Source organism: Schistocerca piceifrons, chromosome X, assembly GCF_021461385.2.
Source record: "Schistocerca piceifrons isolate TAMUIC-IGC-003096 chromosome X, iqSchPice1.1, whole genome shotgun sequence".
Lineage (NCBI taxonomy): Eukaryota > Metazoa > Arthropoda > Insecta > Orthoptera > Acrididae > Schistocerca > Schistocerca piceifrons.
The window spans coordinates 592,245,648-592,265,050 of record NC_060149.1 but is presented as its reverse complement, the minus strand read 5'-3'; the positions used below and the strand labels follow the sequence as shown (position 1 = coordinate 592,265,050).

Here is a 19,403-nt window from a genome sequence, read left to right as displayed (position 1 = left end):
GAAGAATGTGGTATGCACAGGCCACGATATTCCCTTAAATTACTTGCCAGTGGCTTGTGTAAACAAAGCTAGCACCTGGTAGGGTCATAGATGTGATCTATCGAGTTCATACCAGGCGAATATGGTGGACAAGAGAACCAAGTGAGATCACTATCATGCTCCCTGAACCACAGTAGCACGATACTGGTTTTGTGATTTGGACAGTTATCCTGCTGGAAGATGCCATCACCATAAGGGAAGGCATCAAGCACGAACGGATGTCGGTGGCCAGCAATAACGTTCTCGTGGTCCACAGTTGTTGGTTGGTTGGTTGGTTGGTTGGTTGGTTATTTGAGGTTTAAGGGACCAAACAGCAAGGTCATCAGTCCCTTGTTTCAAATATGCTCCATTCCGCTAATGGGACATCTCCGTAAAGTCAGAACAATGAAACGGAAAAAGGGAAAAACGTAAAAGGGCAGGCACGTTGTCATTGGTAAAAAAAAAAAAACAAAATGAGGGAAGTCGGCAAGAGAACGAACCCAACACTATGTTGAAGCAGCATAGGCAAGACCACCTGTGACTTAAAAGGTACAACTGCTAAAATGTAGAAAGTACGTATGGGAATAGAAAGACTAACCAAGCCTTTAAAAAAAAGGGTAAAAACAGAGTAAAAGGGGAAGAAAAGAGGATTTCAGTCAGGGAGGTGAATCGGGAATCTCCAAACACTGCTTACAGTGGGAGACACCCAAACACTCACCGCCCTGCCCCAACACCAGAGAGATTAAAAACCTTAAAACTGAGAATAAAAACCACTCTCCCGGAGGAAACGGAGAACCAGAGCGACCATCCGGGAATCGTCAGCCAACATCATAGGCAAAGTGTGGGGGAGTCTGTACTTAGCACGCAGAGCAAAAAGAAGGGGGCATTCAACCAAAATTTGGGCTACTGACTGGAAGGCTCCACAACCACATAGCGGGGGTGGCTCATCACGCAAAAGGAAACCATGGGTCAGCCTGGTATGGCCAATGTGGAGACGACACAGTGTGGTCGAGTCCTTTCGGGAGAGGCGAAAGGAAGAACGCCACGGGCCTGGTGTCACCTTAATTGCACGAAGTTTATTAGACAGGGGAGTAGCCTCCCAAGAATTGGCCCATGACTGTGCGAAGTGGGATTTGATGTGAAGCCGTAAATCCGCTGCAGGAGGGGTTACAGAAAACGGGGGGTAAGTAACTGCTCCCCCAGCCAAACGATCAGCGAGCTCATTACCCGGGGTACCCACATGGCCAGGGACCCAAAGGAAGTCAATGGAACAAGCAGCACCGTGAATATCAGCGAGATGGTCATGGATGGCAGAGACCAAGGGATGGCGCGAAAACACCAGTCAATAGCAGGAAGGCCACTCATCGAGTCCGTATATAACAAAACGCGGTTGTGTTGGGACTGTTTAATAAAGGTAAGGGCCTGGGAAATTGTCATCAATTCCGCAGTAAACACCCCACATGTAGGTGGCAGCAGATTACTTTCCGTTCCAACAGAGGACGTGAAGGCATACCCAACATGATCAGCAGATTTAGAGCCATCAGTGTAAAAAACAACAGCATCCCGAAACTCCCATAAAATTTGGCGGAAAAAGGAACAGAACACCACCGGGGGGGGGATGGAATCTTTCAGACCTCGGCGGAGATCCATCCGAATTAGAGGCCGAGGAACTAACCAAGGAGGGGCGGAGGGGAGGGAGCGAGGAAGACAGGACAAAGAAGGAAGCTGAAAATCACGGCAAAGAGACGCAAGGCGCAGCCCAACCGGTAAACCCGCCCGAGGGCGGGAGTCGGGTGGGCGACGTCCATGGTCTGGGAACAGGATAGAATAGGAAGGATGAGTGGGAGAGGAACGGATAGTGAGTGCATAAGACACCAGAAGCTGGGACCGCCGAACAGAAAGGGGGAGATCCCAGCTTCAACCAGGAGACTATCAACAGGGCTAGTAGGGAAGGCACCGGTGGCCAAACGGACACCACGATGGTGGACTGGATCCAGTATGTGCAGTGTGGAAGGAGCAGCTGAACCATAAACTTGACAACCATAGTCCAAGCGAGACAGAACTAGAGCAGGATAAAGACGGAGGAGGAGGGAACGGTCCGCACCCCAAGAGGAGTGTGCAAGGAAGCGAAGGACATTGAGTTTACGGAAACATCCTACCTTCAGGAGTCTGATATGGGGCAGCCAAGTGAGCTTGTTGTCGAAAAGACCACCCAGGAAACGAAACTGTGGGACCACAGGCAATCGTTGTGCAGCGAGATAGAGCTCTGGATCAGGGTGGATTGTAGTACGGCGACAGAAGTGGACCACTCGCGATTTTAAAGGAGAGAACTGAAACCCGTGTGAGAGGGTCCATGCAGAGGCACGCCGGATAGCCACCTGGAGCTGCCGTTCTGCAGATGCCATCGAGGAGGAACTAACCCAAATGCAGAAATCATCCACATACAGGGCAGGGACGACCAAGGGACCGACAGAGGCCACAAGTCCATCGATAGCAATGAGGAAAAGAAGGACACTCAAGACAGAACCCTGTGGGATACCCGTCTCCTGGGTCAGTGGAGAACTAAAAGCAGTACCAACTTGAACTCTGAATGACCGATGCATCAGGAACTGGCGGATAAAAATCGGGAGTGGGACCCGAAGACCCCACTGATGAATGGTAAGTAAGATGTGATGGCGCCAGGCCGTGTCATATGCCTTGCGAAGGTCAAAAAACACTGCAACCAAATGGTGGCGCTGGGAAAAAGCCTGCCGAACTGCGGATTCCAAACGAAGTAAATGATCGATTGGAGACCGTCCCTCTCGAAAGCCACACTGGTAAGGGGACAATAGATTCCGAGATTCGAGGACCCAATTGAGCCGATGGGCTACCATCCGTTCAAGTAACTTACAAACAACCTTGGTCAAACGAATTGGCCGATAGCTGTCAACAGATAGGGGGTTCTTACCAGGCTTAAGGACAGGAACCACAATGCTATCCCTCCACTGAGAAGGGAAGTCACCCTGGAGCCTGATACGGTTAAACACCCGAAGAAGATGTTGCCGTTGTGGAGTACTGAAATGTTGAAGCAGTTGGTTATGAATGGAATCTGGGCCAGGGGCCGTATCATGAGAAGAAGAAAGTGCAGAAAGAAATTCCCATTCAGTAAAAGGTTCGTTATAAGATTCTGACTCACAAGTGGTGAAACATAAGGTGGGAGCTTCAGCCCGCTGTTTTTGATGAAGGAAAGCAGCTGGATAGGAGGCTGATGCTGAGGCCACTGCAAAATGGTTCGCAAGATGTTCTGCAAGAACTAATTGGTCCGTACAAATGCCATCTGGGAGGTGAAGGCCTGGGAGGGTGGACTACCGATGGCAACCTTGGAGAGAGCGAAGTGTAGCCCATACCCGTGACAGAGGGACAGTGGAACCAAGGGAAGAAACGAATCGTTCCCAACATATCCGCTTGCTCTGTTTGATTAAATAACGGGCTTTAGCGCGAAGGCGCTTAAAGGTAGTAAGGCTGGCTACGGATGGGTGCCTCTTAAAGTGTTGCAAAGCTCGACGGCGATCACGGATGGCAATGGCAATGGCCGTACTCCACCACGGGACTGGCCGACGACGAAACGGTCCAGATGAGCGCGGGACAGCTAGGCTAGCAGCGCGAATAATCGCGTCAGAAACGTCACGTAGGACGTCATCAATACAACCCGACAAAGTGGGAGAAAACACGACCTGTGCAGTGTATAGAGGCCAATCGGCGCGTTGGAAAGACCAACGAGGTAATCTGTCCATCGGGGAACGGGAAGGGAGCGTGACAATCAACGGGAAATGGTCACTATCACAAAGATCGTCGTGTGGCGACCAGTGTAAGGAAGAGAGGAGAGAGGGAGAAGAAAGAAAGATCGATGGCAGAAACGGTACCATGACCGGCACTGAAATGAGTAGGGGAGCCATCATTAAGAAGGCACAGGTCGTGGTCAGCAATAAATTGGTCTATAAGAAGACCTCGTCTAGATGGAAAGGCACTGCCCCACAAAGGATGATGAGCATTAAAATCCCCAAGGAGGAGGAAGGGAGGAGGAAGTTGCTGAAGAAGGGCGGTTAAGGCAGCAGGTTTAAGAGTCCTGTCAGGAGGGAGATAAAGATTGCAAACTGTGACTGCAGAGTCTAAGTGGACCCTAACAGCAACCGCTTCCAATGTAGTTTGGAGAGGAATCCACGTGCTAGCAATGTCTGTACGGACCAACGTACAAACGCCACCAGAAGCCCGAAGGGGTCCGACCCGATTTCGACAGAAAACACGGAACCCACGGAGGGTCGGTGAGTGAGCATCAGTAAAATGAGATTCCTAGAGAACCACACAAGCTGCACAGTAGGACGAAAGAAGGGATTTCAATTCCGGAAGGTGACGATAGTATCCATTACAATTCCATTGGAGAACCACAGAACGATGGTTTAAATGGGGGCTGAACACGCTAAATCCAGTCATACCGCCGGGTCCCCACCCGTCACCGACAAGGAGGGGGCGACATCCATGAACGACAGGTCAGAATCCGGTTGTGAAGTTGGGGGAGGGACCTCCGGTGACACCAGAGGCTCTTTGTCCCGGGACTTATGTTTCGTCTTCTTTTCAGGCTGAGATCGAGGAGGGCTGTGTGGCATAAAGGAGCCAGCTGCAGCAAGATCAGGAACAGAAAGAGACCGGGCGACCTGGGGGCCGACAGACCGCGGCTCTCGCGGTCGTCGCGCGGCAGCAGACCTTTGGCCTGGAAGGTGCCGGGAAGGGGCATCCCGGGAGAAGCGCCCTTGACCGGCAGACGCCAAAGGAGTGGGACACTTCTCCGGCTGGGGAGGGGGAGCAGCGCCCATAGGAGAAGGTGTGGGAGCCGCAGGGGAGGGGGGGAGGAGAGGGGTCTGGGATGGGGGTAAGGAAGGGGGAGGAAGGGGTGAAGATGTAACCAAGGCGTAACTAGATGTCATGGACACAGGGTGCAGTCGTGCATATTTCTTACGGGCCTCTGTGTAGGTTAAACGATCGAGGGACTTATACTCCTGTATCTTTTTTTCCTTCTTATATACTGGGCAACCTGGTGAACGTGGAGAATGACTACCATGACAATTTACACATACAGGAGGGGGAACACAGGGACTCCCCTCATGGAGTGGACGTCCACAGTCACCACAGAGAGGGGCCTGGGAACAGCGGGAAGACATGTGACCAAACCGCAAGCACTTAAAACACCTCATAGGAGGTGGGATATACGGCTTCACATCACAGCGATTGACCATAATCTTAACTTTCTCAGGAAGGGTATCCCCTTCAAAGGCCAGGATAAAGGCACCAGTATCAATACGATTGTCTTTAGGACCCTTCTGAACGCGCTGAACAAAGTGAACACCCCGCCGTCCGAGATTGTCCCGAAGTTCCTCTCAGTTTGAAGGATGAGGTCCCTGTGAAAAATCACACCTTGTACCATATTTAGAGACTGGTGGGGGGTAATGGACACAGGGATTGTGCCAAGATGGGTACAGGCACGAAGGGCCGCAGATTGGGCAGCTGAAGCGGTTTTTATCAGCAACGAACCCGACTGCATCTTGCCCAGGGAGTCTACTTCGCCAAACTTGTCTTCAATGTGTTCCACAAAGAATAAAGGTTTGACACTGGTGAAAGTATCTCCATCAGTCCTGGTGCAAACTAGATAACGGGGGAAAGGTTTTGCCCCTAGACGACGGGCCTGACCCTCTTCCCAGGGGGTAGCCATGGAAGGGAAGGCCAAAGGGGCAAGAGAAGCAGCACTTGAGGAACCAGTTCCATGCAGAGAGACGGCCGCAGAAGAACGGCCAGAGTTCTGGACCCGTATGCGTTTCATTTGCATAGCGACTGCCCTGATACCACCCACTCCGATCAGGGGCTCTCCTCACGGGTGCCACACAGCCACAGCAAGGGCCGTCTGGCACGGCGGCCATTGCCGGGAGTTCTGATGCTCCAGGATGACGAGCAACCACTCCAAGGCATGCATGAGGAGGTCACAGCTCAGGTATCAGAAGTGTGATCCCTGTGTGTTCAGGGGGCTCAACCAAAAGGGTACATAGCGACACCACCACACGGGCTGGCTACCGTGCTGGCTATGCACCCTAGTATCAGACAACGACATGGAAGAAAAGGTGGAATGTACTAGGAGGGCACACGTCGGAGACACTAGGTAAGGTGCTCTTCCCCAAATGGCTCACACTACGGAAGAGAAATTTTGGAATGGAGGTCAAACCCCAGAGGGGGACCAAGGAATGCCAAAAGGAGGAGACGATTATGCAACAAAGCCGAATTGGAAAACCAACAGAACTAGGAGGATAGCGGGGCCAACATAAGCAGGGACACCAAGAGAGGGAGAGGTGAGGGCGAGGGGAAAGGAGCAAGGAGGGGAAAGGATGGGAAGGGAAAGGAAATGCAGCCCTGGAGAGAAAGAAGGCTGCAATGGCTCGGGGCCCCGTGCTCGCCACGCACGTATCCACAAAAGAGTTGTGGACCCCCTGGGGGGTCCACAGTTGTAGTCGTCCTTCGAATCCTGCCACATCTCTCACTATAGCGCAGGTCAATGTTGCCCACATCACAGAACCTCCTCCCTCCAGCCTGTACCCGTAGCGTGGTGCATGTTACGAGAAGCCGTTTGCTTGGATGACCGTGTACCCGGACACAAACAACGACCAGGTGTAAGAAGCAACGTGATTCATCAGTGCAGGCAACACTGGTCCACGGTCCAGTCTCGATGAATCCGAGTCCACCATATACGTAATTTATGACATCATTGCGTCAACATGGGACATGTAGATGTCATCTGCTGTGGAGTGCCACGTTCAACAATGTGCGTTGAACAGTGAGCTCCGAAACACTGGTGCCTACGGACGCAGTGTACTCTGCCGTCAGATTTGTCACAGAACGCCTTCTACGCTGTTTTCCAGAGTGGGCGAGCCTCCGACCTCCACGTTCTGACGTCCACCACCATGTCGTCTACTCGTGGTTTCATTGTAGTTCAGCCAAATTTCACAAACGATCACGACAGCAGCAATTGAACAGTTGACTTGCTCTGAGTTTCCGGGAAGCTCTTCTCCATGCGCCGTGCCGGCCGATGTGACCGAGCGGTTCTAGGCACTTCACTCAGGAACCGTGCTGCTGCTAGGGTCGCAGGTTCAAATCCTGCCTCGGGCATGGATGTGTGTGATGTCCTAAGGTTAGTTATGTTTAAGTAGTTCTAAGTCTAGGGGACGGATGACCTCAGACGTTAAGTCCCAGTGCATTTCCCCATTTATGGCCCGTATCACCGCTTGAACGATTCCCCAGTAGTCGCTGCTCCGCTTGCGTACTTTGCTTACCGTGTCACATGTCCGCAACGTCACCAAGCGGCATTCAGTCTCGTGGTGGGGAACAAAATATTTATAAAATTTCCTTTACATTACATCTATGGTCACAAAATTTTGTCAGCAGATTGCCGGTTTCGGTCTATAATGACCATCTTCAGATCTGCAGCAAACTATGGGAAACATAAATACATCAGCAGATTGTCTACAGCTTAAAACAATAAACAGACCATAATGAAAAGTACTACTGACATACATATGCATTTGTGCGCTTTAAGTATGAAGAGGCATAGGCCTACCCGTTTATAGAACAATATCCTAATGTGCTGCAGCCATAGTGGCATCGTCAAAGGTTAAATGCAAAATCCGCACCACCATCATCAAAAATATATAAATAACAGCATATGCACGAGACATGTTTTCAGCAGCACTACTGTTCAAAACAAACTGCCGTACAGTAGCCACAAAATGTTTGTGTTGTACGTTCACCAAATGTCGCTACTGTAGGCTTACACAAGTCTTTAATGACAAATGAACAGCGTAAAATAAAGGGAGGATACAATCGGTAAAATCTGTAATGGGCTTATAAGGTATAAGAGGCATTACAGTAATAAAAAAGCGATGAAATAGTACACGACAAAAGTTAAGACTGTTAAAATGAGGAAGAGTTAAGAGACAGTATTTGACATATGCACAGGTGCCAATATTCTAGATAATGACATAGTAATAAACAGCTTTCATAGCGCACATAATAATACAAAAACTATAAAACAAATAGTTAAAGAAGCCACAATGGAAGAAAACATACTGCTGCGCATAATCAGCGCCCTCTGTTAGAGCTAACGCCAGAATTACGCAAAGGCGAGAAGTGGTTAGAGGAACGTGACCGCCAGAGGGCCCCTCATACCCTGCGGCACGCCGTTACAAGAAAAGAATGACAAAATTCCGTACCAGTGCACGAACAACATTATCTAGTTAATGCAGTATATTAAATGAACAGAGAAGGAACAAGAAAATACTACAGTTATGCGCACAACGTACAAAAACGAAGTAAAAACGTAAGACACTCTATACTAGGTGAAACTATCAACGAACATTGATAACAAATTTCATCATTGAAGGTAAAAAAATTTTAAGCTAAGACAAATTCTACAAATTCAATTAGTTCTGTACATAAAGCGAAAAAGAAAGCACCAACAAAACTGCTTAACTGGCAGAGCGACTTCGTGCCCAATGCCTACTTTGCTTTGTTTGACAATGTTTTACTTTAATCACTGACCGCCTCTGTTATACACACATCAAAAGCATCACCTCGGTTCCCAGAATTCCTGAAGATGTGTGGATATTGTCCCTTTGACTGTTCAGAGATGTCACTAAACTCGCCCAAAGATTTAAACAACCATGCATGAACAGCGCCTATTAGACGTATGGGGTCCGACAGCCGATCAGTTACAGTCATTCCACCAGAAAGGAGGTACCGCAGCTTGTGAAAATATTTTCAAATCAAATATAACACTGAGTTTAAATTTAGGGTCCTATCAAATATACACTGAGGTGATGAAAAGTAATGGGATAGCGATATGCACGTATACAGATGACTAAAACACAAGGTATAAAAAGATAGTACATTGGCAGAGCTGTTATTTGTAGCCGGCCGGTGTGGCCGACCGGTTATAGGCGCTTCAGCCTGGAACCGCGCGACCGCTACGGTCGCAGGTTCGAATCCTGCCTCGGGCATGGATGTTTGCGATGTCCTTAGGTTAGTTAGGTTTAAGTAGTTCTAAGTTCTGGGGGACTGCTGACCTCAGAGCCATTTGAACAATTTTTTGTTATCTGTACTCAGGTGATTCATGTCAAAAGGTTTCCGACGTGATTACCGCCGCACGACGAGAATTAACAGACTTTGAACGTGGAATGGTAGTTGGATTTAGACGCACGGGACATTCCACTCCGGAAATCTTTAGGGAATTCAATATTCAGAGATCGATTGCATCAAGAGATCACCGAGAAAACAAATTTCAGGCAGCACCTCTCACCACGACAGACAACGCAGTGGCCAAAGACCTTCTCTTAACGATCGAGAGCAGTGGCGTTTACGTAGAGTTGTCGGTACTAATAGACAAGCAATATTGCGCAAATTAACCGCAGAAATAAATGTGGGACCTACGACGAACGTATCCGTTCGTACAGTGTGGCGGAATCTGGCGTTGCTCGGCTATGGCAACAGACGACCGACGCGAATGCCTTTGCTAACACCAGGACATCGACTACAGTGCCTCTCCTCGGGTCGCGAGCATGTCGGTTGGACTATACAGGACTGGGAAACCGTCGCCTGATCAGACGAGTTCCGACTTCAGTTGGTAGGATTCGAGTGTGGCACGGACCCCACGAAGCCATGGACCCAAGTTATCAACATGGCACTGTGCAAGCAGGTGATCGCTCCATAACTTTGTGGGCTGTTTTTACATGGAATCGACTCTGTCCTCTGGTCCAACTGAACCGATCACTGATTGGAAATGGTTATGTTCGGCAACTCTAAGACTACCTGTTGCCATTCATGGACTTCATGTTCCCAAACAACGATAGAATTTGCCATGTCAACGGGTCACAATTGCTCGCAGTTGGTTTGGAGAACGTTTTGGACAATCGAGCGAATGATTTGGCCACCCAGATCGTCCGACATTAATCTCATCGAACATTTATTGGACTTAATCGAGAGGTCAGTTCGTGCATAACATCCTGCACCGGCAACATTTTCGCAATTATGGACGGCTACAGAGACAGCATAGCTCAATAATTCTGCAGGAGACTTCCAACGACTTGTTGAGTCCACGCTGCACTACGTCAGACAAAAGGTGGTCCGCCACGATATCAGGAGTTGTCCCATGACTTTTGTCACATCAGTGTATCAAGCGTTTGACGAGGCTGACTATTTCGCACACACGTAATACAGTGAATTGGCTTGTTGGGATTGTAACAGATCACTGCTGTCTGCCTTCGCAAGACAGTCCGTTAAAATGGGTTCCAAGTACTATCAGTGATTGGATATATAATCACCAAAGGACACAATGCAATTAGTGAAAGAAAAACTTAGCCAATGGCTCCCTAAATGCAGAAAAGTCTTTAAAATGTTCAAAATGAACAGAGAACTGGTAAACGTCATCTTTCTCTGGAATTTCCAGACGTTTCTAGGACAACTTTATGTGAACTGTTACAATCTCTGAGCTATAAGAAGCTGCGTGTACGTCCACACACGTTGCTGCAATAGGCAAACAACTTAAAAATTCGGACGAAAGAGTAATGCTATATGACTGCCATCTCTTGCGACAACAAGAAAACTGTCTTTCTTTTGAGGAAAGTGGAGAATAAAATCATACGCAAAGCTGGGTAAAATAGAAGGCAGCGGTATTTTACCTGGAAAGTTGGAAGATGGTTATTACAAAATTCAAAAATTGTTTGGAATGGCATGTGATTGGGTGGTAATATTAAATACGTAAATTAAAGAAACCGTTATTAAAATTATCATTTTAGTTAATCGTTCCTTTATAACTGATCGGCTCTTAATTTTGAACCGCCACTCTTGCAATGTAAAAGCGTTTATTAATAAGAAAAAAGGTTCTGAAAGCATTATAATACTTGGCGTATTTTGCAACTAGACAGGGACCCGTATTTATATCATGGAATGAAGCTTATGTCATATTCCAACAGAGAACTTACTTTCATTCCACCGCGTCTCCTGAGTAGTTCAGATGTCATGTTTGGTATACTCGAAATGAGGATCATGACAACTTCTGCGCATCATTTCCATTTCAGATCCTGTAAGAACTCATTTTATGGCACCTAAAATCGTTTTGTACAGAGGCATCTCAATAATTTCTCTTCTAAGGAGTAGTCCGCGTGGAGAAGTTTGTCTGGAGACAGGAAAAGTACAATTTACATCAATTACAGCAAACTGGTCAGCAGTGCTGTGGCCGCCTCTGGGCGGTATGCCAGATTTAATGGCGCCCACAGTGGCCGTAAAGGACGGCCCTTAAAAACGTTCAACTCAAGAAGCGTGGAATTCGGGAAGCTTCAATTGTCATATTTAACAAGGAGCTACAACAGAACTGACGTCTTAACGTAGACACCGGCCGCGTCGTGTACGATCAGACAGTGACGCTGTTAAATTAGATCGCTTAAGCAGCCACATCCTTCGAGGATCTTAATGTTCATCTCCCGCCTTACTCCACATGCGGTGAAGAACTGCGTGCATTGGAAGGTCGCCTTATTTCATGATAAGTCAATACTAAAAATGAATCACGTCATCAGCAACATTTTGAAGATCAGCTTAAATGAAGTTAGTCGAGGAAAATTAAATTGCATTGACATGAACATTAGAGAGACAATTGTCTTCATTCTTAAGCAGACAACTTACAACGATTATGCTTTGTTATCAATGTACTCATGTAAATTCGAACACGCAGGTACATAGCACAATTGGGGAAGCTGCAATTTATTTCGAAGTACCGGTAGGAAGGAAGGAAGGAAGAAAGAAAGAAAGGAAGATAAGGGAAGAAAAATCTGCTGTCCCCCTTTCAGAGTAATCATCCCTGTATTAGACGTAATCGATTTAAAGAAAACCATGGAAACACTAACCCTTAATGGGAGAGTCCAGCGCGTTAACTACTGAGTCACCCGCCGCTTAGGTCACACTACTAGTATTGACAGTCATTTTAATGTTTTTGGTTCGCTTTGTCTTGGTGGAGGATATTAATCCGATTGCTTTCAGACGGAAACTAATGCCAGAAATGAATGTTTAGTGTTTCACTGACATAAACAACTCACATTCTATACCTACCATTGAAGCCCATAGGCAGTGTTCAATGTGACGACCGCCAGTCTCAATGTATGCATAAAATTTTGCCGCACTCTTTCAAACATCCACGTTGCTTGTGACTGCGTAAACCTTGCCGGCATATTAACTGAGTAATCTTGTTGGTTCTGCAGCTAGATCACACAAGCACCTTGACAATTTTTCAGCGATACATCTGGCCGCCATCTTCATGTGAGAACAATATTTGCTCAATCTTGCCATCATTTGGTACCATCTACCTATTTTTCATTCAATGATATGCGTTTTGAACAAATTGACGGAGTGGCTATAGAGAGTCTATTATCCTCCATAGTCGCCAATGTATGTAAGATTTTTTAAGATAAGGCGCTGAAGGCGGTTTTTTTCAGAACTCGCCTGTTTTATGAGCTACGTCGATGATACGTTTGTGGTGTGGCCACATGGACTAGACTGTCTTAGCCACTTCATGAACCATTTTAATTGCCTACACTCCAACATCAAGTTCACAGTAAAGGTCGAAATGGGTAGAAGGCTTCCTTTTTTGGACGAACTGGTCTGAAGGAAGGATAATGGGACTCTGACACATTGTTCATAGGACACCAACGCATCTGGAGTGGTATTTACATGCGGTAAGTTGTCGCCCATTGTACCAACGCACGGAGGTCCTAAGAACGTGGGCAAGGACGGCTTTTGCCGTCTCGGAAGCGGAAACCTTGAACATGAACTAAAGACCTAAATCTTGGGTTCAAAATCGCTACAATGACATTCGTCGTGATTCGAAGTTTGGACCTCCACCGGAACCAGTAGAAGAAGTACGTAGATCCGTTGCTTTCCTATTACACGATGGTAGTGTACCTTAAGTGGTAGGGAGGATTTTAAAGAGATATAATACTGGAAGGGTGTTTCACCCGGCAGTCACGATTAGATCTCTTCTCGTCTCGGTTGACGATGATGTATGCCAGGTTTTACAAAAACCCTTCCCATCGTGGGAAAACGTTTATTGACCAGACAATCCACACTATTTCCGACAGATTGTTGAGAAACATCGCCACACACTATTACTAAAACATGAGAAATATGCAGTAGCGCAGCACTGTCTAACCAAGGGACACGGAGTGATGTATGTTGAGGTACATACAGTTGTTACTATGTCTCGCTATTGGGACTGTATCGTAAAAGAATCGACTGAAATTAGACTGGCAGACAATCTATACTACTTTACTACAATACACTGGTCATAAACAGTCTGAAAAGCTTTCAAGGGTGTTCCAGGATAGGTTGTGCTGAGAAACAATTATTAAGCAAAAAATTCGATACGTCGCGCCGTTTCAGAGTTAATCAGAACTGATGATAGCCAGTCAGTCTGTTGTGTGCAAATTCAAGCCAGCCAGATACAATTAGTGTCAGTTGTTCTCACAGCGTAGATGATAGCGCACGAGATTGCTCAACCTGTGGCTTGGATTCGATCCTTATTACCGTCCCATGCCCACTTTTTGTATCGTTCTCGCGTTCGGTTTTAGGAAACCAAACGAAGAACACGTTTGGCAACAACGTTTCTAGCGGGTTGCCTGAATTTGAGAGATGCAGCTCCCAAGCCTCACAGTTATATGGAAGAACGCAATACGGCTACCCTGGAAGAACGCAATACGGCTACCCTAGCATGGATGAATGACTGATATCGTAAGTAGAACTAAGACATGTATATTGATAACATAATACACATAATGTAGACTTAGGTCCTCAGTCCAGTGCTTATATGCCGTCTGTAGTAGTACTAAAAATTCCAGAATAATTTTTTTTTATACGAGCACACACCAACAAGAGTTTTCGGAATAGATTTCCACATTAAATCATTAAGATTATAAGCAGATAGATAATATTTTTGCACTAGGCCCACACAGGTCCCAGTTTAGTCGATGATTAGCACAGAACACCTAGGTAAAGACTGAAGACGGCAGCACTTTCTGTTATCTATATCTTCTAAGTGCGGATGTAATTATGTTCTTTTCACGAGTGTCCTGCAACGTGAATAGCCCCAAGGCCTACGGGTAGGGTGAATGCAATTTTTTTCTGCACTCATGACAGCATATTAATGCAGGAAATTCACTTTAAGGACACCCAGGCCACTATATAGAAATAGAGTAATTATCTATTTAAATAATAACTCTCTCGCCTCTCTCCGTCCGAACAGGCCTTGGAAGGCTCAACGGTACCGACCGGCCGCCGTGTCATCCTCAGCCCATAGGCGTGACTGGATGCGGATATGGAGGGGCACGTGGTCAGCACACCGCTCTCCCAGCCGTATGTCACTTTCCGAGACCGGAGCCGTTACTTCTCAATCAAGTAGCTCCTCAGTTTGCTTCACAAGGGCTGAGTGCACTTCGCTTGCCAACAGCGCTCGGCAGACCGGATGGCCACCCATCCAAGTGCTAGCCCAGCCCGACAGCGCTTAACTTCGGTGATTTGACGGGAACCAGTGTTACCACTGAGGCAAGGCCGTTGGCTAAATAACAACACATGACCATAAAATGCTACACACAAGATGGAGAGAAGACGTCGAAGGATGATAGACAGAACTATCAGGCGACGATGGCGATTCAGCTCAGATTAACTTACTCCACCAGACCTGGGAATGAGATACGAAGCGGCATCTGGATTAACTGTGAATTCGACCAGCCATCGTCAAAGTGCGTTCACTCTCCTCCAAAACAGTCAACGTTATACACTGAGGTGACAAAAGTCATGGGGTCCCTCCTAATATCGCGTCGGAGCTCCTTTTGCCCGGCCTAGTGCAGCAGCTCGACGTCGCACGAACTCAAGTCGTTGGAAGTCTCCTGCAGAAATATTGAGCCATGCTGTCTCTGCAGCTGTCCATAATTGCTTAAGTGTTGCCGGTACATGATATCGGTTATAATGATATGCTTTGTATATCTGTAGTTTTGTTATCGATTACATGAGCTACCAAACAGCGATGCTGACAGTTCTAGTGTGGACAATCTCTGGGCTCGATGACTGTCTATTCATCGTAAGGAAACCAGTATAGGATAGATTACATTCCCAGAAGTTTTTCTTCGATAGTGTTAAGAATAAGGTACATAAAGGAGGCAATATGCGTCGAGCAGACTTAGACCATTACCTACTAAAAGTTTTTGTATATAGAACCCTAAGTACATTCTGCAACTTGTCTACTGGGTAAGTAATACTAGTCGCACAGGGTAACCTCGTGGTCCAGGGCGCCTTGATACGGTTCGTGGGGTGCCCCCGCCGGAGGTTTGAATCCTCCCTCGCGCGCGCGTGTGCGTGCGTGTGTGTGTGTGGGGGGGGGGGGGGGGGGGGGCGGGCGGGGGGCGGTGTAAGCCTAGGGACCGATGACCTCAGCAGTTTGGTCCCATAGGAACTTACTACAAATGTCCAATATATATATATATATATATATATATATATATATATATATATATATATATATATATATATACAATAATAGCTTAGATCTTGTTGATCATGACGTCTTTTCTGGTTATGACTCCCAAAATTAGAAAACATAAGTATTACACTTTATTAGCTGTATGTGTATATATTGTGGAAGACTGTAGTTTTAATGAATTATTCGGTGAGGGAAGGATGCAATACCTGACACTCTACTTAAAAAAAGAATAAAGAAAGATTTAGGACCTGTAACAGTTTATAACATCATATGCGGCATGCCTGCAGTTTGAACGTGGAAATCGATTACACAAAAACATCGATACTAGCAGCTGTTTAGTAGCCGATCTAATGGTGGAATTCGAAGTTGCTCCGCCGGATGTCAAACTGACATGTCGTCTCAACCGGAAACTTCTGGTAAATTAAACACAGCTGAATTGTGTGGCTGCCTGTTCATTCCATGTCCTTAGGTTAGTTAGGTTCAATTAGTTCTAAGTTCTAGGCGACTGATGACCTCAGAAGTTAAGTCGCATAGTGCTCAGAGCCATTTGAACCATTTTTAGAACCGATAAATGGTTACAATTCTATGCACTGTATGTATATAATTTTAAATAATTAACATTATTATTTGAGTAACGTCTGCCCACGCTACTTCTTGTGGAACCAAGACGGGAAACTTGCTTTATTATGACCTCACAACTATGGCTGGCAGAAACAGTTTTCCCGTATGTGTTACTGTCCCACCACGCAGTGACGTTGTTAATAAATGGCGTTGGAAATAAATGCCTATGATTGACCTTCGAATCTATAATTATGTATTACATACCTATCATGTTTAGGGTTTTAGTGATGCGATTATCTCGTCCAAAGATGACGGTATGATTAGGGAACATAAATACCAGCGAACTGAAATTTCGCCAAGTTTTCGGTTACATCTCGACGTGAGCGTGGTGGTCAATAGGAAGAAGTTGCGTCGGATTCGAGTGGCTCAGTTGTTTAAGAACAAAAATCGTGTATCCATGCTAAGAAACAGCAATTGTCCTAAATGGTTTCTGATTTAAAATTTAGTGTTTCCATGAAAGACATCCCATAAAACACTAACCAGAGTAAAAATAGTTTAGTTAAGGCAATGGCGAGTGACTGAGGACTGAAGTAGCGTAATTGAAATCGCTTCTGGTTAATTACTGACTACAGCGTAGTGCATAAACACACACACACACACACACACACACACACACACACACACACACGTAATCATTACCTGCTTAATAGCGTGTTGACCCACCTTTGTAACTCAATACAGCAGCTATTCTGCGTGGCATGGATTCGACAGTTGCCTGGTAGGTTTCCAGAGGCAAAATTGTAGCTGGCCCTCACAAACCACGCGACATTTTCATATTCTTTCGCTTTCTACGCGCAAACTATTAGTCCTACAGAAAAAAAGGAAAAGGACCTTTTTGTAGGAAATTTAATGCAGTTAAAATTTTGTACTGGAATACGTTTTCACTAGAGGCCGTAGTTTTCGAATTATTCACGAAAAACGTACAAAAGTTACCTTCAAACGCACCGCCAATCACACACTCAGCCCCCGTTGGTTAGAGTTTCTAGTATGTTGTTCAGGGGCAACTCCCTCCTACCACTCTACAAATATTTGCGGGTACAGTCAGGAATTTTTGTATAATTGTGGGATGGAGTGCCACAAACAACGTACTAGAAATTATGACTGGTGAGTGGTGAGTGGTGAGTGGCGAGTGGCGAGTGTGCGTGCAGGTGCGTTTGAAGGTCATTTTGATACGATTTTGACCGGCCGTGGTGGCCGAGCGGTTCTAGGTGCTCAGTCCGGAACCGCGCGATTGCTACGGTCGCAGGTTCGAATCTTGCCTCGGGCATGGATATGAGTGATGTCCTTAGGTTGGTTAGGTCTAAGTAGTTCTAAGTTCTAGGGAACTGATGACCACAGATATTAAGTCCCATAATTTTCAGAGCCATTTGAACTATTTGATGCGTTTTTCTTGAATAACTCAAAAACTGAGGCCTCCAGAGAAAACTTGGCCCAGTGTAAAATTTAACTGCAATAATTTTCCTACAAAAATGTCCTGCACATTTTTTCCTGTACGGTTAATAATTTGGGCGAAGCGAGCGAGAGAATGTCAAAATCTCGCGCGTGGTTTATGAAAACGAGTTATATCATTGCGGGTTGCATGAAACTGCGGTAGGCGCAGCTGAATCACCTTGTGTACTGCATAAAATGTCCAGTTCTCATAGCAAACAAAAATTACTTATTACCAAACTTGTATAAAGGATTGTTAATGAAGACCGCATAGTTAAGAAACGACAAATTAAATTTGTGTTTATATTTTTGTATTTTACACTTCACCTATATGCTCATAGAACATGCATCTTCTTTTAAAAATTTGAATCCGTCTGGGATCGAATCCAGGCCGCCATACAGAGAGCAAACATTCTACCACAGAGCCATATTACTTGTCGAAAACAATCTTCCACATTTTAGCATATTAAACATGGTCGGAAAATTTAGAAGTTTATTTTCTCGAGAATATCTATTTCCTCGAGAATATTTGAAAATTGCATCAAACTGCTTCAGGAGAAGTATATTTAAGTTCTGAACCTCTCATACCATAAATATAAATAAAACTACAAAAATACGACTGTAGTATGGTCCCTTTGTTCGAGAAAAACAGGAAATGTGATCACATGTGGAGGCACAATTTAATTCTACAGCTAGTTAGTCCAATTCATAAATTAATAAGCTTTTTGTGTTCATCTTACTTGCAGATATACAATGCCTTGAGTCCGTCTTAATACATTGAAACGCGCCGCGATCTTAATACCGTACGCTTATGAAACCCTGGTCATCTCTAGAGAACCAGGCGTTAGCCACGATCAAATTTCACTGCGGTCACCTCCCTCGTTTAACTTCGATCGAGGTCAGTGCACAATAATTTTGCGATTAACATGGTTAAATGCAGAATTCACCAGAGTAAAGTTTTAATCGAGTTTGGTGCTCTCGGCTGCAGATTTCTATGTACAGTCCACGCTATTCCTATAATTGCAGACTGGTGATTTGTGTGCAGAGCTGTCGCCCGATAGTGTCCCAGATGTGTTCCACCTCGCTCAGATCAGGCAGGTCTTGTGGCCAGGACATGAATGTGTGTTCACGATCTAGCTCCTGAAGCCACTGTAGCGCAATTATGGCCTTGTGACACGGTCAGTTATCTTACTGGAAGAGGCCACCACCGTCGGGGCAGACATCAAGCATGATGGGATACAGGCGGTCAGCAATTTTCACTTGGTCCACAGCCGTCACAATGCCTTCACTTACCACCACCCCCATAGATTTATACTGCTCCCAGTGGTCTGCACCCATGGCACAGTTCATGTTTCCATCAGCCGTTCGCCTGGATGACGGCATATCCGGCGACGACTATCGATCCAGTTAACAAGAAACGTGATTCATCCAGCCAGGCGACACTTTTCCACCAGCAGCATCATTCTCACGGTAGATAGTGGTCATAATTTTTTGGCTCATCACAGCATTATCTGTCAAACTGCTATCAACGAAGCTGTAACCACACCAAAAGATAGAAAGAGCGGCGTGGGAATGGCAGTATGTACGCATTGACAGCTCTTGACCTTCCTTTGTTCACCTTTATGTAACTTCTTCACGCTCAACTGAAACAGTTTCCGATGTCTTTGGATGAAATTACGACCGCTAAATAAACATTTCAGATCTAGCGAGAGAGGGAGAAGTGTTACACAAAGGACAAATAGTGCGT

General features: G+C 46.1%; 1 protein-coding gene and 1 pseudogene across 2 annotated transcripts in view; both read right to left on the bottom strand.

Moving 5' to 3' along the window:
* Positions 1 to 19,403, bottom strand: part of LOC124723009 (proton myo-inositol cotransporter-like) — a 542,759-nt gene that overhangs the window by 60,151 nt on the left and 463,205 nt on the right. The window lies entirely within an intron of this gene.
* On the bottom strand, positions 14,570 to 14,687 carry LOC124723864 (annotated as a pseudogene).